The following is a 26,496-nucleotide window of genomic DNA, read 5'->3' on the forward strand; positions in this document are numbered from 1 at the left end:
TATGTGTTGAAAATCCTATTCCTATGATGTAGTAAAATGGATTAGCGGCAATTATACTGATGAGGTCTACAAGATTGAATAGTGTCTTAAGCCAATTTCTTTTGAGATATAAGGGAGAGACATGAGCAGAGAGACATGGGGACTTCATGCCACTAAGAAAACAGTGCTGGGGGTGGAGCAGATCCTTTGGACCTGGGGTGACTGCACTGAGATGCTCCCAGACCAAGGGATGACTGGGGCATCACAGGGACTTTCCTCCAGGGCTGACAGAGAGATAGAGCCTTCCCCTGGAGCTGATGCCTTGAGTTTGGACTTGTAGCCTGCTCGACGGTGAGAGAATAGAATTCCCTTTTTTGGAGCCATCCACTTGTGGTATTTCTGTTGTGGCAGCACTAGATGACTAAGACAATTTCTAAGGAGTGGCCGGTGGATTGGAATTACCAACCTTAACCACTGCGCTATGCTACCAGGGCTCCAATTTCCCTTCTAGCTGAGTATTATAATTCTGCTTGCCATCGAGTAGACTGTGACTCATGGCAACCCCATGTGTGTCAGAGTAGAACTGTGCTCCATTGGTTTTTCAGTGGCTGATATTTTTGAATTAGGTTGCCGGCCTTTCTTCTAAGATGCCTCTGGGTGAACTTGAGCCTCCAACTTCTTGGTTAGCAGTTGAAAGCTTTAATCATTTGCACCACCCAAAGATTCTGCATATTATAACAGTAGGCACTACTTACTGGGTATTCCCTTTGTGCTGGGTATTGTGCTAAATGCTCAACATATAGTGAGTTGTTCAAGTCTCATAAAAACCCTATGTGGGGCATACTGTTATTACCATCCATATTTTGTAGATTATAAAACTGAGGATGATGGACATAAGAATTAGATCAAGGTCACATGGAGGGCAGAGGTGGGATTTGAACCCAGATTATCTGGCTCTGTTGCTCATATGTTTAACGATAACACTCTATCGCCTCCCAAATAGTTTGGCTTGTGGCAAATTCTAACTCCTGTTTCTTTGCCTTTCTCAGTGAAGTTGTGGTGGCTGGTTCTCTATGGAACAGCAAGATTCTAACATAACCAGTTGACCTGACGCTACTTCTATCTCATTCTTTCCCAGAGTTCCACCATATTTTATTAAATGGATAAACTATACACTCCCCTATCAGTGGACTTTTTGGAGAGTTCCAACTCTTCTCTATTGTGAACACTACTGCAATGAACATGTGTACATTTTGTATATGGTGTGACTATGGGATGGATCCCTAGAAGCAACGTTCCTGGGCAAAGGATAGGCATGTGTTTGTTACATTTGCATCAATTCTGCCATCTTGCCTGCCAATGGGGCTTACAGTTTGAACACGAAAATTAAAGCCCACATTGTGTGGCCGAACTTGAATTTTGAATCTCAACCTTCTCTCAGCAAAAACCCTTACCCCATATTTTCAAATAACCAAATTATTACCTGTTATGGTGGATTGTTATGATCCATACAGTTGAACACCTTTGCATAATCAATAAAACACAGGTAAACACCCTTCTGGTATTCTCTGCTTTCAGCCAGGATCCATCTGACATCAGCAATGATATCCCTGGTTCCACGTCCTCTTCTGAAACTGGCCTGAATTTCTGGCAGTTCCCCGTTGACATACTGCTGCAGCCGTTTTTGAGTGGTCTTCAGCAAAATTTTGCTTGCATGTGATGTTAATGATATTGTTCTATAATTTCCACATTTGGTTGGATCACCTTTCTTGGGAATAGGCATAAATATGAATCTCTCCCAGTCAGCTGGCCAGGAAGCTGTCTTCCATATTTCTTGGCATAGACAAGTGAGCACCTCCAAAGCTGCATCTGTTTGTTGAAACATCTCAATCGATATTCCATCGATTCCTGGAGCCTTGTTTTTCTCCATTGCCTTCTGAACAGCTTGGACTTCTTCCTTCAGTACCATCGGTTCTTGATCATATGCCACCTCATAACAAATGATGGATAACATTGCAAAGAATGGGAATTCCAGAACACTTAATTGTGTTCAGGAGGAACCTTTACATAGATCAAGAGGCAGTTGTTCGGACAGAACAAGGGGATACTGATTGGTTTAAAGTCAGAAAAGGTGTGCACCAGCATTGTATTCTTTCACCATACCTATTTAATCTGTATGCAGAGTAAATAATCCGAGAAGCTGGACTATATGAAGAAGAATGGGGCATCAGGATTGGGGGAAGACTCATTAACAACCTGCGTTATGCAGATGACACAACTTTGCTTACTGAAAGTGAAGAGGACTTGAAGCACTGACTAATGAAGATCAAAGACCGCAGCCTTCAGTATGGATTGCACCTGAACATAAAGAAAACAAAAATCCTCACAAGTGGACCAGTGAGCAACATCATGATAAACGGAGAAAAGTTTGAAGTTGTCAAGGATTTCATTTTACTTGGATCCACAATCAACAGCCATGGAAGCAGCAGTTAAGAAATCAAAAGACGCATTGCATTGGGTAAATCTGCTGCAAAGGACCTCTTCAAAGTGTTGAAGAGCAAAGATGTCACCCTGAAGACTAAGGTGCGCCTGACCCAAGCCATGGCATTTTCAGTTGCATCATATGCATGTGAAAGCTGGACAATGAATAAGGAAGACGGAAGAAGAGTTGACGCCTTTGAATTGTGGTGTTGGCGAAGAATATTGAATATACCGTGGACTGCCAAAAGAACGAACAAATCTGTCTTGGAAGAAGTGCGGCCAGAATGCTTCTTAGAAGCAAGGATGGCGAGACTGCGTCTTACGTACTTTGGACATGTTGTCAGGAGGGATCAGTCCCTGGAGAAGGACATCAAGCTTGGCAGAGTACAGAGTCAGCGGAAAAGAGGAAGACCCTCAACGAGGTGGATTGACACAGTGGCTGCAACAATGAGCTCAAGCATGACAACGATTGTAAGGATGGCACAGGACCGGGCAGTGTTTGTTCTGTTGTGCACAGGGTCGCTATGAGTCGGAACCGACTGCACGGCACCTCACAGCAACAACAATGATGGATTACCCTTCTGACCGTCCACTCTAACAAGTAAAAACCAGTTGCCGTCAAGTTAATTCCAACTCTTGGCAACCTGACGTGTGTCAGGGTAAAAATGGGCTCCTTAGGTTTTCTGATGGCTGATTTTCTGGAAGTAGATCACCAGGCCTTTCTTCTGAGGTGCCTGTGGGTGGACTTGAACCTCCAGCCTTTCAGTCAGCAACCGAGTGTGTTAACCCAGGGGCTCCTGACAGTCCCCTCTACCTACCTGAAATGTGGATCCCACTTGAGAAATAGTGATGCCTCTTATAAAACTTGAAAACAAATGAAGGAAAAGAAGTCATAAAACTGGGGTATGGTTAACCTATATGCATCAAGCTTGATTTCTGAAAAGACAAACACCACATTTGGGAAAATGGAATTGCTTTGTTTCTCTCTTTGCTCCACGTAATTAGTCTAAGCCTCAAAAGGCTCTGTCTAGGGCAGCTACAACTTCAGGAAAAAAAGTGTGAAGGCTCATTTCGATGAGGAGACTGAACTCTGAATGGTTGTTTAGGGAACCAAGTTAGACTTCTGGCTGAAACTCAAGATGTTATACATTTGCCTACATATTTAATACTGTATTCAAACTCCCAAGCCTTCCTTGATAGGTTTTTTTGTGAGTGTGGGTATTGCTTCCCCCTGTATATGGTTATTTCTCTACACAGATACACGTGGGAGAATATTTAATTAGAACTGAAAATATTTTGAGCATGTTAAGTACAATCTAAGTAATAAGCATCTTGCTCTTTAAATGCTACAATAAGCATTATAATGCATGCCTAATTCACTGACGAGCACTTGCGTGTCTTTGACAAATTCTTAATAAATTGCTCAAGAGAGCCCTTTAGAAAGTGTCATTTCACACTATATAACTCTCCGTCGGATATTTCTCAACCTTGTCTATCTGCAGAAATGGGAAATTCTCTTGAACATTTTTCTTAACTGATTCTGATTTATAGGCTTCAGAGGAAACTCCCAGGGACTTGTTGCAATATACTGTAAATGAAATCTGCTAGCTACACAATTTGAAAAGTGAAGGCTGTAGTCTCCAAGTTTTCAAAAGCAGCCCATTTCACCTAGACAATGAATTATGGGATCCATAAGCACGTCAAAAGCCGGAATCCTGTGCTTGGTGTGTACCTTCGGGGGAGATGCTGTATGATTCTGACAAGGACTGATCACAGCCCAGGTGGCATCTGGAGGAGATTAAGAGAAGATTTGTAGCAATTTAGTTGATTGTTAGTGTTAGGGGCAGTGATTCCTTCATATCAGAGTCTTTAATACAGTCTCCTTATGCTCTGATCTCAAACATTGCAATTAAGTTGGGTGCAAAATATTTTGGAAAATTATTTTTAAAATTAAAAACATATTAATTTAGGAAAGTTTATGGCTACGTACTTGAACGTGAGAAGAAAATCCAAATCAAAGCAACACCGGGTTTGGGGGAACATTTATTCGTTTCTGCTATGTGCCCTGGGCTATCTGTTCTAAGTATTTGATAAACCCATCAAGTCGATTCCAACTGATAGAAATACTATAGGAGAGAGCTGAACTGCCCCACAGGGTTTCCAAGGAGCGGCTGGTGGATTTGAACTGCCAACATTTTGGTTAACAGCCGAGCTCGTAACCACTGTGCCACCAGGGCTCCAAGTATTTGATAGTAAATGCTTAATTTCAACTTCCTATAGCTGCATTGGGAGCCCTGGAGGTGCAGTGGTTAAGTGCTTGGCTGCTAACCAAAAGGTCAGTAGTTCGAATATGCTAGTCACTCTTTGGAAACCCTATGGGGCAGTTCTACTCTATCCTATGGGGTCGCTATGAATCAGAATTCACTTGATGGCAACGGGTTTGTTTTTTTGGATAGCTGCATTAAGATGTTCGAAAAGATTAAAGATATTTTTACTGATGAGAAAGATGAAGTTCAAAGAGGTTAAACATGTTGCACACGTTCAACAGCTGGTGAGGGTGCCTGGCTCAAGGACTTTAAAAAAAAAAATAGTCTTTTCTATTTTGGAATAATTTTAGATTTACAGAAAATTTGCAAAGATAGTACAAAGAATTCTTGTATATCCTTCATCTAGCTCCCGTAAAGTTAACATCTTATATAACCACGGTACATTTGTTAAAAGCAAGAAATTAACATTAATATATTATTATGAATCATGGTGTTGGTGAAGACTATTGAATATACCATGGACCAAATCTGTCTTGGAAGGAGTACAGACAGAGTGCTCCTTGGAAGCGAGGACGGCAAGACTTGGTCTCACGTACTTTGGACATATTATCAGGAAGGACCAGTTCTCTAGAGCAGGACTGTGGGCTCAAGCATAACCAAGATTGTGAGGATGGCACAGGACCGGGCAGTGTTTCATTCTCTTGTACATAGGGCTGCTATGAGTCGAAGGCACCTACCAACACCAACATTCTTAAAGGATGTTGGCTCCATTCCTCTTTGATGCTAGATCAGAGGTCACTAGCCAGTCTACAGATTGACTGGCCTTGAGTGTTCACCCCAACCCCAACATAGGGTAGGATTTCCTGGTACAAAAGAGAGGACAGTGCCCTCCCTAGGATCTATCAGTAGTGCAGGCTGCACCTCCTCTCCAGTACCCGGAGCCTGGATTGTCAGCTCTTAGAAAGTCTGGGAGCAGGTCTTTATGCTGATGGGAGGTTGGGTTAAGGCTTCTTTGGGGGGTACTCGACCTAAGACAAATGAAAAGGATGATACAAGCAGAGGCTGAGAAGATAGGCATAGGCCAGAGCATGAAGGACTTTGTAGGCCTCGGAAATAATTCCGATTTTATTCTAAGTGAGTAAGAAGCAACTGGAGACTTTTAAGTAGGGATTCGAGTTAGGTTTTAAAAAGAGTATTCTATAAATATGAATTAGCCTTTGAATCATGGATTTAGAAAGCATCATAGTGACAGTTTCTTTCAACTCTTACTTTGTAGGAAAATAAAGTGAGGTCCATAGAAGTGGTGACTTGCCCGAAGCCACACAGTGGTAGAGGGAAAACTATTACGCGTTAGATCTAATGACCAAAGTCTCTTGACTGTCTAGGACTCAGTAGTGGCTCTTTAATAACCATACAGCAGTTTCATCCAAGACAGCATTTGCTAAGGAAAGCAAAATTAATTTGGAATGCAACATTGCGCGGTAGATGACGGCATTAGATAATTACCATAACATGTTAGACGGTTGAAATTGCAGGGGAGAAAAACAGATAAGACACCGGCCCAGTTATTAAGTATTAAAGACACTGAAGGATTTCGCTGTGTGTTAAGTACTGGGTTAGGGCATGATAAGGGTTTGCAAATACCTGTAAAGGTGCAGACAGTGAAGAGAGAGAGATATTACTTTGTTTAGAACAGAGGAGGGAAGCGTGAAATAATGAGGTAGAACAAGGGGAAATATTATTAGCTGAAGAGCAGGAAAAGGGTCTTGGCAATGAGAACCAGTCGGTTGTATTTACATACAAACTCAGTTGTCTGAATGAACCTTGTGTAGTGTTTGAAATGAAAAAAAAAAAAAAAAAGAAATAGAAAGCGTGGCACAGGCATGTATCACGTGTATTTCTTGAAATTATTTTCTTGTATTCTCCCACTTCCCAAACACATTTACCGTATATTTGAAACACAATTATTTTACAGTGGAAGATGTGTAAGGCAGTTTGGTCAATTTTATGATTGACCCAAGTCAAATTTCTCTCTAGTCAAACAGACGGATAAATCACTGAACTACAAACCAACCGCTCTGTAATTAAGTTTTACTCACTGACTGTGGTATTAAGAGACAACGTATTACCATTGTTAATAATTTTTACAGTATGTTATCATTTGAACAATTTTAAACTACCCGTAGAAAGAATGTCAAGGTTATTGGAATATCGAGCGTTCATTGGAAGATAAAAATTTTCGGAGTAAATTTGAATGGTTAATCTTAAATAAATAAGGAAACACGACAATTCACTATTTTACTTCAGTTGTTTTCAGGGGATTCTTAACACATATGATTCACTGTTTGGGAATCAAGACTATTTTTCCTTCTTTTATTTGGATTTGCTGGATTTGCCAGCATCAGACATTTTACAACCCATTAAAGCAACTACATCTGAAGAAAAAATACCCATCAATCCCCATAGCCCTTCAGTTTAGGGGGGTCTTCTGAGGATAACCTTTCCAGATGGGAGTGTGGAGTTTCTCTATGCTGACTGACCCCTCTCCCCTCATTGCTCTAAGTGTCATCATTGGATATAATTTCTTAGCACACTGTTTGCTTTGTCTTCTGTTAAGAGCCGGCAAAATAGCTGCTATAATTATATCTCCTTAAGACTGATGCCTGTTTGATTGAGGGCTAGGCTGAAAATATACTTAGCATTATCATATGAAAAAGCCACATAAAGAGCTCTGTCTTCAAATTGCAGAGTGATCCTTACTCTATACGATTCTAAATGGAGCGACAAAGTGTAAAAAAGGAGCGAGCACTCATTTGACCGTGGACCCATTGAAATATCACTTTGATGAATGCAAACACATTTATCATCTGCACTAGGAGATGTTTTATGTTGCTATCTTAGTTAAGGCTGGTTTAGTTGTTAGGAATAGAAACCCACACCAAACTGGCTTAAGCAAAGAAAGGGAATTTATTATTCTAAGTGTACAGGGGTATCTGACAGAATCTACACAGGGCTAGGATTGAAATTGAGAAAACTGTCCAGTCATCGATTCTTTTTGGGTTTGCTCCGGGGTCACATGATCTCTCATTCCTGATTATCTCTGTATAGCCCCCTCACTCTCTTGGAGAAGATCAGCCCTCTTTGCTTCTGTCTTCACATGTCTGCCCGACAGCACCCTGAGTTGTACCACCTCAGTGATGGTCACAAGAGGAGCCTCAGACTACCATCTCTCAGCTCTAATTCTAGATTCTGTGAGAGGGACTCTGATATGTACAGTTAGGTCCCTATCTACCCCTGCCCTAAACAGGGGTGATCACAGGTGACCGTTCACATAAAACAAACATGGCTGCTAGGGCTGAAGCCTGTGGACAGAGATAGTTCTCTGAGAAAAGATGTTTACTGCAATTACCCTAATGTTATAATCCATGTGTGCATTTATTTATTCATTCCTTTGACAAGTATTTATTGGGTGCCTTCTAGGTGCCCCACCACCTATCCATCGTCAGTTTGTTGTACGTGGGGGCTTCTGTGTTGCTGTGATGCTGGAAGCTATGTCACCAGTACTTCAAATACCAGCAGGCTCCCCCATGGTGGACAGGTTTCAGCAGGACCTCCAGACTAAGACAGAATAGGAAGAAAGGCCTGACCATCTACTTCTGAAAATCAGCCGATGAAAACCTTATGGATCATAATATAACATTGTCCAACGCACTTGCTTTGGACGTATCATCAGAAGGGATCAATTGCTGGAGGAAGACATCACGTTTGGTGAAGCAGAGGGGCAGCAAGGGCAAGGGAGGTCCTTGGTGAGATGGACGGGCACAATAACCACAATGTCAGTGATCGTGAAGAAGACATAGTACCAGGCAGTGTTTCATTTTGTTGTACATAAAGTCTCCACGAGTTGGAGTCAACTTGATGGCAGCTATCTATCTCTACTATGTGGCAGACACCGGGGATACAGAAGAGAACAAACCAGAATCAAATTCCTGACCTCATGGAATGTACTTCTAGAGCAGGGAGACAGAAGAAAATAAGTAAATTATAAATAAATTAGTAGATTAAAAGATGATAAGGACTATGGAGAAAAACAAACCAAAGAAGGGAAAAAGGGAGATCTAGGGTCTTTCCCCAAAAAACCAAACCCACTGCCATTGAAACGATTCCAACTCGTAGTGGCTCTATAGGACAGAGTAGAACTGCCCCATAGAGTTTCCAAGGAGCACCTGGCGGATTCAAACTGCTGACCTCTTGGTTAGCAGCTGTAGCACTTAACCACTATGCCACCAGGGTTTCCAAGGTGAAATTTTAAAGGGTTTGATCAAGAATGGCTTGGCTGAGAGGGTGCTATTGCACAAAGCCTTGAGAGGAAGTCATTGAGGGAATCATGTGGATATTGGATGTGTAATCCTGAGTTTATTTGTATTAACCCTAACAAACCACAGGATGACAATTTTTTTTTCCTCAAAATTATCACAGAAGTTTCTTTTTAGGAAGTAAGGGCTTTCTTGTTAATTCAACATTTATATTTGCCAAAGATCCCAAGTGTCTGTAATTAGGAATCCTAGTTACGAATCATATTTTCCTATATTTTAAAATTAAATAATGGACAATGCCAGTATTGGTTGAGAACGTAAAGGAAGGAAACAAACTGGTAAGATCCATGTGTCTCCCTTGAGAAAGGGAGTGAGGTCAGAAAAATCAATCGGTGTGAAGGACTGTCAGGACGCTGTGCCAGCTGGGCATGGATGACCAGGGGGAAGGTTGCTCAGGTAGACTGTTCTCCACAGGATTCTCAGTCAAGTGTGGGGAAGAGCCAATTATACCTTTTACTGAGTTCCATTCATAGATTTAACAGACAACCAAAAAAGTTGCTGCCAAGTTGATTATTACTCATGGTGACCCCGCCTGCGTCAGAGCACAACTGTACTCCAGAAGGTTTTCAATGGCTGATTTTTTGGAAGTAGATTGCCAGGTGATTCTTTCAAGGCATCTCTGGGTGAACTCAAACCTCCAACCCTTTGGTTAGCAGCCATGCGCGTTAACAGTTTCTACCGCCCAGGAACTCCTCCAGCAAGGTAAAAGTGCTTAAACCTCGATGTGTCTGTATATACAAGATCACCGTTTTCTCCGCTTCAAAAGTGGATGAGGGCTCCCCAAAGCATACTGACTCCTGGCATAGCAGTTGAGAATTTTCATCAACTGGTCTTAAAAGTGGGCTCTCTATTCATCCTTTTGTTCCCTGAAGTTTAGTCAGTGTGAACCACTCAGAGTGCCACATGCCTGCGCAGCCCAGACACCTAGGCTCCCCTTCTAGTAATTTTCTTCAGAAGTCTTTCTGGATACCAGTACTTGGGACAATTTTCTGCTTCCAAGCTTCTTGTGGTAGGTACTTGGCCTTTTCTCTCTTGTATTGGAACTTGTGTGTAATTTTTTTCTCCCCAATTACAGTGTAAGCTCCTTGAAGCCAGGGAGCGCGATTTTTAACATTATCATATCTTCCATAGGAGTCTCTGGGCGGCGCAATGGTTAAGTGCTCAACTACCAGCCAAAAGTTGGGTGGTTGGAACCCACTCAGGGGTGCCTTGGAAGACAGGCCTGGTGAACTGCTTCCGAAAGGTAGCACTCTTGAAAATTCTGTGGAGCAGTTCTGCTCTGCACACATGGGGTCTCCATGAGTTGGAACCTATTTGAGGGTAACTAACAAAAACAACAGCAACAGCAGGAAGGTTTCTTCCATAGCACCATTGAAGTGCCACGTGCATAGCAAGTGCTCAGAATGCAACAAACCAACTAAAGTTGTGATCAGAAGTTTCAGTTAAGGCCGAAATGGGAAAGCATAGACTTGTTAATAACGCTGAGTCTATTGATTTCATGACTTTATTCCCAAGTTAGGATATATGGCATGTTGCTATGAATCAAATAGAGGTCTCGGGGGTCATATTAAAGGTAGAATTCTGTGAAGTCAAGTGGATCAACTGCTCAGTTATGCCGAATCATTAGCTGGTTAAGACTAATAGCACAGAATCGATAATTTTCCATATGGCATTTTCATCATATAGACCAAAAGATTCTAGCTTTTTTCCAATATAAAACCCCCTATCTTTAATGCTCATTTTGTGACAGTAGTGCTTGTGTGCCTGTGGACTGCGGTACCGCAGATTCGGTGATGCTTTTAAAATCTTTCATATCTTGTTAGTCATAGCACCATCTATATATACTTCATCAACGGTAGAATTTGATTGTGTGACACATGATATTTAAACAACAGGCAGAACTTGTGGCACATATAGATCTTCAGAACCCTTTCCAATTGAAACATTGATTTAACTATTAATTAATTAACAAATATTTATTGCATGTCTAGCTTTTGTGCAAGGGCATTGACAGTTTAGTGGTAGAACTCTTGCCTCCCACATGAGAGACCCAGGCTCGATTCCTGACCATTACACCTCATGCGCAGCCATCAACTGTCTGTCAGTGGAGGCTTGCATGTTGCTATGATACTGAACAGGTTTCAGCAGTGCTTCCAGACTAAGACAGACTAGGAGAAAAGACCTGGTGACCTACTTCAAAAACTCAACCAATGACGAGCCTATGGATCACAACAGTCCAATCTGCAGCCAGTAATGAGGATGGCGCAGGATTGGGCAGCATTTTGTTTTGTTGTGCATGGGGTTACCAAAAGTTGGGGGCCAAGTGGACAGCAGCTGACAACAACAACAGCAGCTTTTGTGCAACAAAACCAACAAGGACTAGGTTCCATTCAGACCCCTTTCAGCAATGCGTATTACTTTCCTTATACACCTTTTCTGGGCAGGAGATGACGTCTTGCCTTCATAATACTTGTGGGAATTCTTTCACTCATGGTTGTACCCACCTAATGCAATGAAACATAGAGGTTTACTAAGAGTTAACTTAAAGAAACACATGTTCCACCCAATAACTAGGACAATTACAGCGGAATCTGATGTTAATGGGTGGTGCCAATGGTTAAGCAATTAGCTACTAATCAAGTGGTTGCCAGTTCAAATCCACCCAGTGGTGCCTCATCAAAAAGGCCTGGCGGTCTACTTCTGAGAGATCAAAACCATTGAAGGAACCCTATGGAGCACAGTTCTGCTCTGACACACATGGGGTTCCGTGGTTGGCTTTTGTCACACTGATCCTCCTTGGCATATTGTACCAGTCTACACTCTTAAGTTTTCAGTTTAAAGGTCGCTTCTTCATAGAGGTCTTGCCTGATTGCCCCAGCATAGTAGAAATCTGCCTTTGTAACATCGTGTTTGTGGACATAAGTCTGCCATCAAAACAGCATACCACAGAGAGCAGAGGCTTTACCTTGCTCATGGCTGTGTCCTTAGCATAGAGTGCCTGATCAATACATGTTTGTGGAATAAGTTCGTGAATATCCCTTGCTGTTTCATGTTGAGCTCTAGGTTGTCATATATTTGGCTGATAAATTAATTTCAGAGGCATCTTAACCTCAGTCTAAAAAATGCTCAAAAGTCAGACTTAAATGTACTCAATCAATTGCATTTATCTAAAGCACCTATGTCTGTTCATATTTGTGGCTGCTCATATTTGTGCAAATGTTAAGATTTATTCAAGTCTTCTCTAAGATGTGATCTGAAAGAGTCTTGTCTCTCTCTGCTCCTCCTTAGTTATTTTTCAATAGCTCTTGACATCTACCCCCTAGAACGTAAGTCCCATGAGAGCAAAGGCCTCGTTTAGCTGGTTTCTGTGATATTTCCAGCACCTAAAATAATACATGGGGTCACCAGGAGTTGGAATGGACTCCAAGTTAACTAACAACAACAACAAGGATCCTGATAAATATTGATTGTATGAATGAATGACTGTTGACTGACTAATACCAATTGTTTGGAGGACTGTCGTGCTTGATATGGATGTGATTAAAACGCTTTGCATGTAGGGGCTGGAAGTGAACTAGCTGCTTCAGTAGCTAATACTGACACCTCTGGCATGTACCATGATGGAGTAACTAGACCCACTTCCAACCCGTGTGTCAGCCTTGCTTTCTGAGCTTCCTCCCTTTCCTTGGGGGAATCTCTAACTCCCGACATCCTAATCTCCCTGATATCCAATGCCTTACTCCCTGGACACTGGACTTTCTGTCTTGCTTCAACTTCCAGTTCAGTAGGAGAAACAAATTGGGGCTTGCAGGGATCTGAAAACCAAAAAATTGTGTATTTACTGCTCCTTGTATTACCCTCATTGGCACTGCAGATTGTCAAGGAGGATAAATGAAGACATTATAGTTCAGGTTTGATCTCAAACGCCATTTGCATTCCCAAACAAAGAACAAGTCTGTGTTTCACTGGGATTGTATAATAGGAAGGAAAGGACTATAGCTTATGTTACTTGGAGTTGATTTAAATTTTTATGAACCTGATACCTCTGAAAGGCAATAATCAAAATGAAACCATGGTAATTATTTTCATTTGAAAACATCAGAATGGGACCTCATTACATTCTGGTGAGCCACTCAAGAGGAAGTACGGGAAGACAGAGCATTGACTCCATTTTGGAAATAAATTTCTTAAAAGATTCAGCAAAGTCCTGGAAGGAAGTCCGATGCCAGAGGTGACAATTTTCAATCAATATTCAAAATGCTTTTAATTAAGGATGTGTTGGGACTGCAGACTGTACTGGGACATACATATGTATCTATAATAAACAAGATGTAGTTTGCAGAAATGGATTTGGGTTTTGGCATCGACTTGATAGGGAGATCAAAGCACTAGCTGGCATTAGAAGGATTTAGATACATTTGTCATAGGCAGCTGTTATGCTAATCTCATTTATGCAGTTGTCAGCTGATAGGCTCTGATGAGCCAGCTGAGTGGGAAAATCATTATTCCATCCCTATTGTGATAAGTGTTATTTATTACTGTCAAATGGTATTAATGTTTGATTCAAAGATGGGGAGTGGGCACCATCTACATGAAGTTCATCCATTCATGGTCAACTGCAACAAAAGGAACCGCTGAATTCCAGCCAAACGAACTTCATTTCTGGGTGAAAAAAGAATAATGGATTTAATTTGCATATGTTTTAAAAGGGTAATGAAGTAATATGATGTTTATCTTGGTTGAAGAGTGGTAATTTTCTTTGGCGGGACTCCAGCCTCGTTGGAGCTATTGTATGGCATTTACTGTCGGATTGGTGTGGAGGGACTTTTCAAAGCAGCAGGTGCATTGGGGGGAGGGGCAAGATGATTTATTCATTAGGCCAAAAATGAGCAATCTGGACATCAATTTTTTCTTCATCTTCCTCAGAAATGTATTTGTAACTAACCCCTCTCTCTCTTCTCCCACGATGGTGATATCCCCTGATTTTCACATTCCTTTTATGGCCTTTGACAATTTAATGACGTGAAATCCCTAACCCGTCACTCACTTCATTTCTGTTTCCCTTTTGTTATGATTAAATTTGCTTTTTGCACTCCATCTCAGCTGATCGGTGCACAGGCCTGGTGTTTTGGAATGGGCTGTTGCTTCTAGTCGGGGCAAGTTGAGGAGACAGATAAGATGGCTACCAATGACTGAGGGTTGATTCTTAAGCATTTTGTTAAATTAACTGCTCAGCCGAGCTCTGAGTTATTAAAAACGATTCCCCTCTGTTTGGAGACTTGCAGGGAGCTGTCCCCCTTCCAATACAGCTGCACTGGTTTAATGCCTCTTTAGATTATTTTTCTTGTGTTAAAAATACAGATAACCTAATTATAGCGCCTCCCCAGTTCCCAATGCCTCACTTAATGACTCATTAGCGCAATGAGAACACTTTCCAGCGCTTGCTAAATAATATTCTTTTTCTGAGGACTTCATCTTTTTTCCATATTTGCTCTGGGGGAAAAAAAAGTTTGACTCAACATATTTCAGAGCCTTTGGATTTTGCTGATTGGTTACATTTCTATCACAAGCTGGTCACTTTTCAAGAGACAGCTTCTCTCTTCTTTTAGGCTGATCAAAATGTGGGCCAGAAGCTTCTGTTCAGTGAAAGAAAGACCTGGGTCGGAGAGTTCTGTAAACTCTTGAACTCAAAGAAAACTTTTTTGATAGTCTTCCCTCTCTTCCAATATTTAATGAATGTTTCTCAGAGTTCTGAATCTTCCATAGTGTGACTTAACTCACCGTGTATCCCCAGAAGCCAACATGACGCCTAACACAGAAGACCCTCAAGGAATATTGAGTAAATGTTGAATATTAAATAAATAAGTGAACCTCAGGAAGCTTATAGTCTAGTGCAACGGTTGGCAAACATTTTCTGTAAAGGACCAGGTAGTAAATATCATAGGCTTCACGGGCCACACAGCTTCTGTGGCTGCCATTCCAATCTGCCATTGTCAAGTGAAAGCAGCCACAGATAGTATGTAAACGAATGGGCATGGCCATGTTCCAGTGTCGTCCTTTATGGACACTTGCATTTGAATTTTACCTGATTTTCACATGCCATGAAACAGTGTTCTTCTTTTGATCTTTCTTTCAACCACTTAAAAATGTAAAAATCATTCCTAGCTTGTGGGCCATACAAAACCAGGTGGTAGGCTGGATTTGGCTTATGGGCCGTGGTCTGAGTGTCTAGTTAATTCAGGAGCACTAACACACTCACCTCTCTGGCCTCCCCTCCTATGGCTCTCCCTTTGCTCACTGCTCTCCAGCCACTTTGGCCTCTTTTTCTGCTCTACAGACACTCCAAGCTGATTTCTGGATCATGGCCTTTGATTTTGCTCTTCCTTCTGCCTGGAACACTCTTCCCTCAGATGGCCCCAGGCTAGTTTCCTTAATTCATTTGGGTCTCAGCTCAAATGCTGTCTGTTCACAGAGGCCTTTTATAACACCTTCTCTACACGTGGGCATTCCCACCCTAGTCACTGTCTTTTTATTTCACTGTTTTATTTCCTGTCACCATCCAAAGTAATTTTATTTGTTTGTTTACAAATAAATGTATTTGTCTTCTAGAACGTAAGCTCCTTGCAACCAAGACTGTTTTCTATCTTTTGGAGTGTGTTTCCTCCAATGCCTAGAACAGCATCTGGCCCACGTGGTGGATGCTCTGTCACGGTTGTGGACTCCCACTTCACTCCCTCTAGTCTAAGCTAACTCCTCCTTTTACTTTAGTTGTTTGCTCCAGGACCATCTCCATCTTCTGCCTTATGAAACCTTGTCCATGATGCTCCCATAGTTCTCATAATGTGGGCTAAATTAAGATTGACAATTACCTCCTGGAACATGAGGATTAGACAGCGGCATGCTTAACCCTATGTTGCTTGGGCCCCTTGTGTCGCCACTCTGTCATTAACAAAGACATACAAAACTCACTACTCCAACAGATAATAGGGATGGGTGGTTGAGGAAACATCACAGTGTCTATTTATGTGTTCCATGAAAGCATGGATTAAGTTTGAATTTCTCTAAGGAGCTGATGTGTTGGATTGAATTGTGTCCCCCCAAAGATGTGGGTCAACTTGGCTAGGCCATGATTCGCAGTATTGTGTGGTTGTCCACCATTTTGTCATCTGATGTGATCATCTTCTGTGTTATAAATCCTACCTCTATGATGTTAATGAGGCAGGATTAGCAGCAGTTATGTTAATGAGGCAGGACTCAATCTACAAGATTAGGTTGTGTTTTAAGTCAATCTCTTTTGAGATATAAAAGAGAAAAGTGAACAGAGAGACATGGGGACCTCATATCACCAAGAAATGAGAGCCAGGAGAATAGTGCGTCTATTGGACCCGAGGTCCCTGAGCTGAGAAGCTCCTTGACTGGGGAAGATTGATGACAAGGACCTTCCCCTAGAGCCAACAGAAAAAGAAAGCCTTCTCCTGGAGCTGGCACCCTGAATTTGGACTTCTAACCTTCTAGACTGTGAGAGGATAAATTTCTCTTTGTTAAAGCCATCTACTTGTGGTATTTCTGTTATAGCAGCACTAGATGACTAAGACATTTGCTTTGGCTCTTAGGGAGCTCACTGTCTCATTTACAGTCCACCTCTTTCAATCCAAATGTTTCCCTAACCTTTTGCTGTCTTTCATTTCCTGTTTTACCCTAATTTGTTATTTTTTTAAACCTTGTTGTATTTTTTAAAAAAACCTATGTTCCCTTTTAGACGGAAACAGAATATGAATAAATAATATAAATCACATTGACTATTATACATTTCTAGGTTGTTCTCCAGGTGAGTTTGTCATGGGGTGGGAGTGGGGGAGAGCAGGCATGTAGTGTTTTATACTTTTCTTTTTAGTTTACACACTGGGCCCAGCAGTAATGTTCTCATATAAACACTCGCAGTGTACACTGAGTGATGAATATGCAATGAGCTATTCGACCATGTCAATCAAGTTCCTTTAGATAATTCATTTAGAGTGGCAAATAAATTGATGGCTGATGATGAGGCAAACCACAATTTTCATTATTGAGTTGGGTATTGGAGCTTTTTAGCTTCTTTGCCATATTTATAATTTTATTGCTTGAGCTCCATACTAGAGCAGTTAACGAGAATAAGTTTAAGGAGGCTGAAATTACATCACATTATAACTGACACTTCTAGGATTAATTTTACAACTTGTGATTTTAATTTTGGTGAAAATGCATTTAAAATGATCTCTTGTCACCATCTCTTATTAAACATAATGAAACTTGATGATATTCTAATAACATTAAACTGTTTTCGAAGTCACTGAAGCTGGCATGAGAAGACTAAGAAAATAGTGGATCATTTTTGAAAGAAAGTATTTGGGGGGCTTTGAGGAGCTAAGTATTTCATTCATCCACACACTACTTCTCTCTCATACCAGTGGGTAATTTAGAAGATATTTAGTGTGTTAGAACCGGTGTGCAATTAATGGGGAGAAATCAAGGGCATTTTAGCAAAGAAGGACAAAAAGATTATTTTACTGCTATTTGGTATCTACATGCCAGATTGATTTTTATTATTAGCAGGCCACAAAAAGTACAGGGTCCCAAAAACTTGGTAAATAAAATGACCGATGTAACCAGGTCATCGCATTTATATTTCTATATTCCCTTGTCTTTCCCCTTCCTACCCTCACTTCTTTCTTTTCTAACTTAAGTTTCAAATTCATGGCGTGACTTACCTCTTGGGCTAACAGTGGCCAACTTCTTCTTTTTGCCAGCTGGGAAAAAAAATCTTATTTGGGGGGTAGAATGATATTGCACAGTGGGAAACTTAGATAACTACGCTCATTTTTCCTAACGGTGGAATAACAGTTGGCCTGAAAACTTGCTAAATTCCAGACTTTTGCTAATTTCAGTTCTTTTTATGTCCAGCCCTTATATCTTCCTTTACTGCCTTTTCAAGAATCTTGTGGATTTTTCATAGTTTTCTTTTGACTCTATCTTGGTTCATTTCCCTCTCCTTCCATCATTCCCAAATGTCAATTATGTTAATACAACAAACATTTTTGAGTACCTACTCTATGTCAGGTACTTTGCTAAACATAGGAGACCTGGTGGCGCAACGGTTAAGTGTTTGGCTGCTAACCCAAAGGTGGGCAGTTTGCATCCACCAGCTCCTCTGAATCTACCAGGCGCTCCTTGGAAACCCCGTGGGGCAGTTCTACTCTGTCCTACAGGGTTGCTATAGGGTTGCTATGAGTTGAAATTGACTTGAGAGCAACGAGTTTTGTTTTTTGTAAATATGAAGGATTCTGACCTGAGTAAGAATCAATTCTTGCCATCTAGGAGCTCTCTGTTTAGTGGGAAAAGCAGGCAAGTCAACTAATAATTTCAGGATAATCTGATAAGTGATGAAAAAGCCTACGGCCTAAGTGCCAATAGGAGCAGAGAGGGAAGAATGATAGGGGAATTTTTAGAGGCGACATTCGAAATGGGCCTGGAAGGATTTGTAATGCCCTAGCTGGAGAAGAGAGGGAAAAGCATCTTTGTCAGAGAAAAAGTGTGTTTAAGACCAGCGAGGGCTCATCGCTAGCCCCCAAATGAAGCTGTGTGACAATGGGAACAACGGGAGCTGGGGGATGGGTACAGGGAGTCCTGGGAAGTGAAGCTGGGCTCGAGCTGTGCTAATGAGCTTCAATTTTGTCCTTGAGTTATAGGGGTCCAGCGGACATCTTAAGCAAAAGAAATGGTATGATGGAATCTGTATGTTAGGAGCATCCTATTGGAGCAAGGAAAGGAGGAAGGTAAGGCTAGTTAGGAAGCTATTGACAAAGTGCCAGAGAGAGACGATAAAGGGCCCGATGGACAATGGGAGAGGGAGTGGATTTGAGAGATGTTTAAAGAAGTGGCATCAACGGAACCTAGGGACTGGCTGGACATGGGGAGTGAGGGACAAGGAAGAATCAAGGGTGACTCCGAAACTGCCAGTTCCCCTGATTTGTTCATCCCCAGTGAACCCCCAAGTGAGATGAGGCTGAAGGTGGTCTGGCAGTTCACAGGGCCTGGATGTCTAACAGAAATGGTGTCATGCAGCAGAAGTTCTCTGGTTTGTCCTTTCATTCATTTGTTCCTTTATTCATTCAAAATATTTTTCCAGAATCTACTAGATGCCAGGAACTATGCCACTCGCAGGGTAAAAGGTGCTAAGAACTCTTAAAAAAAAAAGAAAAGAAAAAAATTTCTGGCAAAAAATCTTAGGGCTCAAAGCAACACAGCTGCTGACCTGTTTACCTTCCAGCTGTGCCACAGAGGTAGCTCCTGGGACTGCATCCTTTGTCCCTTGCCCTGTCCCAGTACCAGTCAGAGGCCTGCTGAGGGCTGCAGAAGACGCAAGGTGGCAGGCCTGAGTGGGATGCATGCTGTCCTAGAGAGGGGAAGAAATTCTTGGAACTTTCTAAGGTCCCCTTAGGTCTCACTGCCCTGTCAGATTTCATAAATTCCCCTTTCATATGTGGGATTATATATTCTCTCTCTTTTCTCTCATTCAACTTCTGATAACTTTGATTTAAATAATTTTTAAGTTTTTTTTGCCCCAGCAATGAGTATCTCTTCTGTCCAAAATTTTTACTCACTTAAAATTATATTTATTGCTGGAAGTTGATATTTATTTATTTTTGCATGTTTATCATGAAAAGTTTCAAACAAATGTAAAACGTGGTAAACCGTCATATACCATAGCCTAGTTCCTTACTTCTCTCAAATGTAGTTTTGGCTTCTCTGCAAACTTCTCCATTTCCCTCTTTGCCATTGCTTTGTGTACTTGGGCACTGAGCAGTCTTGCTGGCATCTGTCAGTTCTACCAGTATATGGTAGAACCAGTATTTACAGTTTTTACTTTCACGTCTTCTGATTGTAGCTTTTATCACTTCCGTCTAGATAACTCTGATGAGGACCTTGTAGCCTCCTCCATCTTTGATTGCTTAGAATCTCTTTTCCCACATTCTATAACCATGAATGTTTCTATTTGAACAATGATTTGTTAAATTTATGAGCATTTCCATAAATGAGTTGACTCTAAGATGCCCCAACTCTTCATTATGATTCTAATCAGCGCATTAATGAGCAGTTACAGAAATGAGCCTATTTGCAAATTGCCAGATTAGACTTGTCCTTATTTAACTAAAAGCCTAATGCAAGGCTTAGAATATTGAAGATGATAAAGCCTCCTTCAATCCCTGAACAGTTCTTGGCCAAAAAGTGCTTTAAAAGATGTTTAAGAACATTTTCACCATTTGCTGCCAGATTGGGTTTAAAACAATGGGATCTATATCTTATGTTACCTATTGAAAAATAGTAGTTTTATGAATATAGTGCTGGATTTTACTTTCTCAGGTTGATGAAAATATTCTGACTTAAAATTGCAAGCCATGATTGAAGTATTTTCTATGTGTCAGTTCAGGTCCTGCCTGCTTAATCAGGCTCCATCACCTTCACTGTGTTTTCTGTGACATTTCCATCCTACAGCTGTCAACCCAAAGAAAGAATTAATGTCACTAATCTGGTGATTGGATTTAATCTGTAAGATTAGTGATCACTTCAGCTAAAAAGATGTAGACTGAAAAGAAAACCCTCATCAATTTTATTCTCTCACGTGGTAGTATCAGATATGTATTTATATATGTACACAAAATCACACATTCGCATGTATCTTTATTGTCTTCCTTGTGTTTTAGGAAACAATGTGAACCACTGTGTTCAAAGCAACTCTCTTCTCCCGAATGGCATATTGTCTACTCTTATTTCATTGCTCACATATCCAGAAGCAGTCTTAGCAGCTACTGATTTTTGTCCTTAGAGGTTTTCATTTTTGTACAGTTGTTTTAACAAGCATTGATTGATATGCCATTTTCTCGGTTACTAAGACATTGCTATCTTTACTGTATAGACTGAGAAATCAGGACAGTAACAGAGAAGGCTGGGAGATAGTGCTAACACCACCACAATTATAAAACCTCCACGTTCCATCCTTGTAAAGTGCTTTTTATTCTGCTGATTCAGTCATGGTATGCATTATCATTTAACAAATGAGAGGTAAGAGAACAGAGAGCTTCAGCAGCTTCATGCTGTTGCACAGCTCATGTGGCAAAGCCCTGTTTTATTACCTAATTCTAAGGTAAGTTGCTTCACATGGACCAGTAAAGGAAAACTCTTAGAAACGGCTTCTGGTGGACCAATATTTCCTAAAAGATGCTCTTCAGGATGCTAGCCTGTTGAGATGATCGGAGAACAAAAGGGTTTGTTGGTCAAATATATTTTGGAAAATTGCCCGAAGCCTTATACCAGAGGGTCACCATGCTTATTAACATATTACAGGCTCTGAAAATTCCTGGAGTTTCAAAAAAAAAAACTCTGTAAATTTAATTCAGCGTTCTCCCAATGTGTTTGATGGTGGAATTTTCATTATCTACTGGGAGCACTTTGGGAAACTTTTGCTTTAAGCAAATATCTACATTCAATGAGTTTGGTTAAGAAAATGTTCATCACTTTCAGGATATAGAATGATACTCAGCTATAACCTCTGCTCTTAATATTCATCAAAAGCCCAGGAAAGCCAATTTAGGGAAGGCAGAAATCCATCTGTCAATCAATTCATTCATCTGTTCTTCTAGTAAGTATTTATTAAACAGCAACTTTGGCCCAGCCAGTGTGAAGATGTTGGTGATATAATGTGAAAAACCACACCTGAGGGAGGTAACGAAGGTTTCTAGAGCTTCCTACTCTGCCGTTTTGCATGACATCACTCCTGCTTGGAGTGTTTTAAAGCACATGCCAGACATCACATAATCTCATACACAAGTATTTCAGTATGAATTTTTAAGAGATAAGAACTTTTGAAAAACATAACACAGTATCTTTAGCAGGCCTAAAAAATTAACATTAATCCCTTTATATCATCAAATATTCAATCAGTGTTCAAATTGTCTCAAAATGCCTTTCTATAGTTGGCTTGCTCAAATCAGGATCCAGCCAAAGTCCATACATTATATTTGGTTGATTGGCTCTAAACTTTCTAGTAATCCATAACAGTTTCCCTCCATTTGTTTTCCTGTTTGTTGTTCATTGATTGAAGAAACCAGGTCATTTATCCTAGAGAATTTCTCAGTTTTCCTGATTGCATCCCAGTGGTACCATTTTTCATGTTCCTCTGTCCCGTTCTTCTTGTAAAGTGGTAGTTAGATCCTATCATAACTTTCTACACAGATAAGGTAATCTCTAAAGTAAAAGAGCTGATTGGAGGACATGATAAGTGCAGCCCCGTGAGTGGCGGCAAGTCTCTGTGTGGCACAAATAGCTAAGCACTTGACTACTAACTGAAAGGCTGGTGGTTCGAACCCACCCATTAGTTGGAATTATCTTGACAGCAACTGGCTTGGCTTGGTTTTTTGGGCAGTGCTGTACTAAATGGTGTATGTGTGGGTGAGGGTTTTGGGGGGTGTCAACCCCACGCACCTGTGGTGGGGAGCCCTGGTAGTGCAGTCATTAAGAGCTTGGCTGCTAATCAAAAGGTCAGCAGTTCAAATCCACCAGCTGCTCCTTGGAAACCCTGTAGGGCTGTTCTACTCTGTCCTATAGGGTCGCTATGAGTTGGAATCAACTCGATAGCAATGGGTTTCTTGGGGTTTTCAGATGTTGGAGTGCTAAAACTAGGAAAATTCTGGGCAAATCAGGACGAGTTGGTTATGCGACTTGTATTGCTGCCACCACACTATGCTAAATATTTTTGGGAAAGAAAAACACACACACACACAACACAAGGCCTCCAAGAGCTTTGGAAAATCACCCATTTAGCAGATGCAGCCATGCTACCTGGATCTGGATCTGCATCAGATTTTGCAGATCTTTTAACAGCAGTGTTTAATTATTATCTGGAGGGCCGTGAGGTAGAGCCACACCTGTCTGGCCTTGTTTGGGCTTTGTTAACACAATGGAGACTACATTATTCATAATTGAGGGAAGGCGGCTTAAGTCATGAGTTTTCTTTCTAGCCTGCATCCTCTGAGGGACATTAATAACAGGGGCATTAATTAGTCCATGTTAATGATTACATTCCAGATATACTGAATCAGAACGAACCAAAATGAACCTGTTCGAAGCCTGGATTAATAGCCACCTTTGGAGAACCTGCTCAGAAAAGTGTAAGCTGTACTTTACCTGTTAACACTGTGGTTTCCATAGAGGCAGTTTACCTGGAAAATCAGTGTGCAGAAGTGAATGCGTGTAAAGAAAGCCAGACCTCATGTTTTCTGTATTTGGTTCTGGTATTATTTGATTTCATTTGCCTGGATCTCTTCCTGAGAGTGAATTAGGTGGCTCAGCTATTGTATCTAAAAGTCAACTGCACACTATATTTCTGTCTTGAAACCCTGGGAAACTGGCAAAAATTTGCACATCTAAAATAATTGTATTTATTTTCATTTACTAAAGAGGGCACTGGGTTCTGGGTTTTTAAGCATGTAAACAGAATGTACTATGTACCAGACATTACTCTAAATATTCTATATATATATATTAGCTCATTTAATTGTCATAACAACTTTTAAAGCAGGTGCATAATTAGCCCCATCTTATAGATGAGGACACTGAGGCCCAGACAGGTTAAGTAACTTGGCTGAGATCACACAGCTGATAAGGAGCAGAGCAGTATTCGAACTTGGTCTGGCTCAAGAGCCTCTCCTCTTAGGCACTATGCTCTACTTGCACAAAGAGTCAAAATTAAAATGACATTAGACCTTAAAAGGAGTCATGACAGCTATGTATAGTAACTGTTTTATGGGTGTGAACTTGGGCATCACACAAACAAGGACTGAATCCTGGCTCTGTCACTTACTAGTGGTGGAATGACAGCAGGTTATTCATAGTCTCTGAGTCTAAGTTTCCTCATCTGTAAATTGGGGGTGACAATTCCAATCTTCCAAAGCTGTGTAAGGATAAAACGGAATCGCCTACTAAAAGTACCTGACACAATTCCTGGAATATGTTAAGTCCTTTAAAACGGTGGCTGTTAGTACCATGTCATCATTCTAAAGAAATTCAACAACATCATACATGGCAGACAGAGCTATCGAGCCGACCTCCTCATTCCTTTGAGCCATAGCCAGGCTTGGTGAGTGTAATTGGCTTGTCCATATAATTATTTAGGACACTGATCCCATATCTTCGTCATTCTGTTAAACATAGTGGGGAAAACAAACAGAAAAAAAGATTGATTAATAGAGAGAACCCACATGAATATAGCTTTTATAGGAAATGCTTTCACATACGTTGTCTCATTAGAGATAAATCAATGCTGTGCTGGAGGGGCTCGTACAGGCTCCCAGAAGCAATTGTGCACGTCTTTTCCCACTTCCTTGTCCAGCAGGAGCCCTGGTGGCGCAGTGGTTAAGAGTAATGGCTGCTAATCAAAAGGTCAGCAGTTCAAATCCACCACCTGCTCCTTGGAAACCCTGTGAGGCAGCTCTGCTCTGTCCTATAGCGTCACTATGAGTTGGAATTGACTCAATGGAAATGTGTTTGGCTTGGTTTGGTTGTTCAGTAACATCACGTAGGTGTATTTATACCACTGAGATTGGCAAATGCTACAATTCATTTTTCCTCCCTTCTCCTTCCAGAGAGCTGATTGTTAAACATTTACCAGCACACCACTGTTACTAGGCACTGCTTTAGGCATTTAAAAAAATGCATTAACTCATCGATCCTCTTAACAACTCTATGAGGTAGCTACCATTATTATCTTCATTTTCAGAATAGTAAGCTGAAGCACAGAAAGGTAAATTGTCCAAAATTGTGCAGCTAGCAAGTGGTAGAACCAAGATTTGAGCCCAGTAATTCTCACTCATGAGCTATACTCTTAACTGCTACAGGCTACTGCCTCTGAGTCTGTCGTTGTTAGTTGTCAAGTCGGTTCCAACTCATGGTGACCTTATGTATAACAGAAGTGCCATCTCCATGACCTTTGATATTGTGTTAATCCATCTCACTGAAGATTTCCCTCGTGTTCGCTGGCCCTCTACTTTACCAAACATGATGTCCTTCTCTAGCTCTCCTGATGATGAGTCCAAAGTAAGCAAGTCAAAATCTCACCAGCCTCACACTTCTAAGAAGCATTACAGTTGTATTTCCTCTAAGACTGATTTGTTTGTTCTTCTGGCAGTCCATGGTACATTCAATATTCTTTGCCAACACCACAATTCAAATGTATCAATTCTTCTTCTGTCTTCTTTTTTTATTGTCCAGCTTTCACATGTATCTGAGGCAACTGAAAAATCCATGGCTTGGGTCAGGCACACCTTAGTTATAAAGTGACATCTTTGCTTTTTAGGACTTTGAAAAATTCTTTTGTAGCAGATTTGCCCAATGCACAATGTCATTAGATTTGACTACTGCTTCCATGGGCATTGATTCTTGATCCAAGTAGAATGAAATCCTTGAACTTCAATTTTTTTCTCCAGTTATCATGATGTTCTTTATTGGTCTACCATGCTATAATAATACAGTTCTATCTCTTGGGAGGAAACCCTGGTGGCATAGTGGTTAAGAGCTATGACTGCTAACCAAAACGTTGGCAGTTCAAATCCACCAGGCACTCCTTGGAAACCCTGTGGGGCAGTTCTACTCCACCCTTTAGGGTTGCTATGAGTTGGAATTGACTCAACGGCCACAGGTTTGGTTTTTTGGCTTTTATCCCTTGGGAGATGACAACTAGATACACAAAGCAATTAGAGAACTAGAAAATATTAATGTATTCATTCATTCATGTGTATATTCAACAAATATTTTTATTTTTTTATTGAGGTAAATTCACATAGCATACAATTGCAACAAATACTTTAGAGTGCCTACTATATGACAAGTTACACAGATGAGATTAGAAGTGATAAAATGAGTCAGTGATGTGTAAAACACATCTTCCCACTCTACCCCACAACTAGAATGTGAACCTTCTGGGGACACAGGCCATGCCTTAGTGATCTTGATATTTCCTTAAGAACTAGCATGGAACCAGACACCTAATAGTTGTCCAATAAATTAATGAAAGTGGCTGGTTGGGGAAGGCTGCCTGGTGGGGAGACATGCCATTCTGTATATGATACCTGTCCTTTCAGCAAAAGAGAGGCTGGTACATGCAGGTATGATGGGCTCCTTCTAAGCAAGTCTGGCCTTTCTCTGCATGGTATTTTGTGATTTGTTGAAGACTTTGGTTCCTGAGCTGGAAGACCAAACCCCAGTTTATGCCTCCAGGATTGCCTTTATCCAGACTATAAGGGAAACTTAGAGACAAAGTTGACCCATGTGTGACTGTGGGCTCTGAGATATTAGAGTCTCTC

This window comes from Loxodonta africana, chromosome 21, assembly GCF_030014295.1.
Source record: "Loxodonta africana isolate mLoxAfr1 chromosome 21, mLoxAfr1.hap2, whole genome shotgun sequence".
Taxonomy (NCBI): Eukaryota; Metazoa; Chordata; class Mammalia; order Proboscidea; family Elephantidae; genus Loxodonta; species Loxodonta africana.